Genomic DNA, 3280 nt, shown 5'->3' with positions numbered 1-3280 from the left:
TAAAGCTACTACACATGGATAAATTACCAAATCTGTCACAATAAATGAAGCTGTGATAAAAATTGTTTTTAATAACGTACGTAATACCAAAGCGGGAAAAGATCATAAAATAGAATTAAAATCAATGTGTATTTTTGTCACAATTCACAATTAGTTTGAAAAAATAACAATGTGTTTAAACCAAAAAGTGTTTTATATGATGGCAAAAATATATATCAAAATAAAATATGTTGTTTAGTTTTAAATAGCAATAAAATAATAACAGTTTATTGAACGTTACCTGGACACAAGTGATAATTAGTGTTACAACACAAGTATAGCGAATTAAGAAGAATACAATTCTGTATCTTATTAGATGGCAAAACATTAAAATAAATTATTGTAGTCTTTAACGTGTAACTTATTTTAATACCTTACTATTATTGTAATAAATTATTCAAACTTTAATCAGACTAGTTTCAGTCATTTAAGCACACAACAGATAAAGCTACTTATTGTCGAAATACGTAAATCATGGCCACTTGGTGGTAAAATTCAGGTTAGGTGAATTTCAAAGTATTTCTTGTGGCCGATGCTGTTAATATTCTAATTGACAGTAATACTTTGAACAGTACATCATCCAATTGCGCCACTAAATCACCAAAATTTGCTTTCCTAAAAGAAATAAAAAACAAATGCAATTACCAAAACTACGTGTAGATTCTTTGCGATATTGTCAATAACATTTTTGGTTCAATTTACACAAAACAAAATGACACAATTTGCATATATTAATTATTATTAGGCAAAGAATGAAGACACTTATTTCGAACGCTTCAAATTAAATAATTTGTTTCACGTCGTTAAAAAAAGAAAACACTGGCAACTTACTTCATTCTACTAGTCTGCCTTTGTTCTTCGACTTCTGGTGGTATGTTGTCTTCGTTTAGGTCAACTAAATATTTAAACTAGCTAGCGCTTAAATAACATCGCCTTTGTCTTTCGTCAAACAGATTATAGTGACAGAAACACCTGAAACGGGTTAAAATGAAATTAAGAAATACTAAATCCGAAGCTACAGCTAAGAAGAGCAGAAACACATACTTGTTGCCACAGATGCTTTAATTATGTCATCTTGTCTGGTAGCCATAAAAACTATCGGTAAATGGTCTACACGGTAAATTTGTTCCTTATCAATGAATTTTTGCATTGATAAATATCACACAAATTACGTTTGAATAGTAGGCAAAAGTAATTGATCGACACAAAAACAACCAAACGTAAAATCTGGAATTAACAACAAATTATTATTTAAATACAATTATTTTTATTAAGCGGATTGGAAGTGGGCGGTTTTTAAGAAGTTTTTAAAGGGAATATTTAAGAAAAATTGGTTTCAAACGAAGTCAATTTATATTATTTTTTCTATGAGTAAAGCCATTTTTGGTTTATTTTAGACCTAAAAGCTTGACAAATTTGCGTCTACTTAGAATGACCAACTTTAACTTTTGTAAAGAGATTCGAGTTCTTTGACTACTTAACAAAGTTATGTAGGAAACCGATTATCATTTAGAAAGTTCAGTTATTTGTATTTAAATCAATTCAATTTTGAATAGTGTTCAATATTAAAAAAAAAAACAATTTTTTTACATTAAATAAACAAAAAAATCAAAAATAAACATACTTGCATAACAACTAACTTAGAAAAGTAATCATAAAACCCACATCTCTTTACAGAATTCAAATTGGACCATCAGGAATAGTCGACATTTTGTTAGGCTATAAAAGCATTTTGTTTGGTCTAAACGTCAAATACAGACCGCTTAATGAAATTTAAAAAATGAGTATACCAGGCAGCTCATGAAGCGAAGTGTACATGTCGAGGAGTACTTGGAATTTTTGTATGTTTTAAACAGCACACAAATTCGGTCAACGTCGTCACTTACAACTTGGTCGTTGTGTTCTCAAAAAATCTGAAACTTAAATATTGGTGTTTTATAAGCATAAATTTCACAACAGTTCAAACGCAACTACTGACCGATCTATGTATTGGGTTTGAACACAAACTACTTGTGCGGCATATTCTTGGTTTAGTCCTTTGTTGATGTCGAAATTGGATTCGGTAATTTCCATAAATAAACGATAGAAAACTGTAGACAGCCAAGCTGAAATGACAAACAAAGTGTTTACTATTAATTATACCTAGTTTTCAATTCAATTTAATACAAATTCAGGATAAGAGTTTTATTGAATAATGTTTTATTGATATATGTTGGTAACAAATTATTAGTAAAGACAGACAATCATACTTAATCGTATCGGCCGTAATACTACAAAATATATAAATTTTAAACACATTTTTGTCTTTACAAAGCTTTTATCAATATTTAACATTCCTACAATTGTCTACAGATTTGCATCCAAGCTCTTTATTCATTCAAAATAATTCCATAGTTCAGTTATAATAACTTTGTTGACAAAGTGACACAACAACCTTATTATGCTCCGTTCCCACTATGCCCCAACTATACTGTACTGTCTGTCATTACTAACTGGCTTCATTATCATTGGTATTGTCTGTTTGGATCATCTAATTAGAAATTAGGTACTCTGTAGTACTCACGTTACATAGTCGAGGTCAACGTATTCCAAGTCTACAGACGATTCCTTTGGCGACGGTGACGTAGTTGGAGGTGCTACGTCGTTCGACATTATTTTGTCGATTTGATTAATCGCGTTCGTGTGGATTTTGTTCGTTTCGTTATTATATTGTAGTTTATTGCAAGCTATAAAACAATTTTTATAAAGGTGGACAGTGTAATATGTTGACGTATAACCTACCCACGTGTTAAACAAATAAAATACACAGTTTTGACGTTTAGTTAATCCGTGGTTCTTATATAATATAACATGATGTTAAATTTAATATTTTTATCTGCCACATGAAATATGAATGGCACAAGGGAATATACCTAACTCATGAAAATGGTTTTCTTATTATTGTTCTGATATCTAGTGTTGTTGTGTTGCTTGATAACGTTTCGGATTAATTGATAAGACTGGCCAGAGTCTCGGTCTTATATTATATGACCGTGGTCGCGGTATCGTCAAATCAGGATTAAAGATAGATAATGTTATCACAGAACAGATACATAATTTTATACTCTATCCGTGGTCACACTGATTTCACGTTGCCATGCGACGTCTTGGTTTTTGCTTACATGCCAACGGAGTTATCTGTTGACCGTTTTCACTTTTAAATTTGCATATAGTCAGTTACGCTTTGTCTAAAAAGTTTAAA

General features: G+C 30.6%; 1 long non-coding RNA gene across 3 annotated transcripts; it reads right to left on the bottom strand.

Moving 5' to 3' along the window:
- Positions 1-208: 208 nt before the first annotated feature.
- LOC126837241 (uncharacterized) lies at positions 209-2819 on the bottom strand. 3 transcript variants are annotated; one of them, XR_007685481.1, is made up of 6 exons: positions 2603-2819; positions 2018-2144; positions 1830-1952; positions 1084-1266; positions 871-1011; positions 209-654 (listed from the first exon to the last, which is right to left on the bottom strand). It is a non-coding gene; the product is annotated as an uncharacterized LOC126837241 (long non-coding RNA). The 3 variants fall into 3 exon arrangements; XR_007685480.1 differs by lacking the exon at positions 2603-2819 and adding an exon at positions 2474-2577 and having other exon boundaries at positions 1830-1958; XR_007685479.1 differs by having other exon boundaries at positions 211-654; positions 1830-1958.
- Between the last annotated feature and the right edge of the window lie 461 nt (positions 2820-3280).

The sequence above is a fragment of the Adelges cooleyi genome, unplaced genomic scaffold, assembly GCF_023614345.1.
Source record: "Adelges cooleyi isolate 19-005CV unplaced genomic scaffold, UGA_ACOO_1.1 ACOO_flye_CR_arks_rails_tigmint_CR_PRNA_101, whole genome shotgun sequence".
Taxonomy (NCBI): Eukaryota; Metazoa; Arthropoda; class Insecta; order Hemiptera; family Adelgidae; genus Adelges; species Adelges cooleyi.
This window is presented reverse-complemented; position numbering and strand designations above follow the sequence as displayed.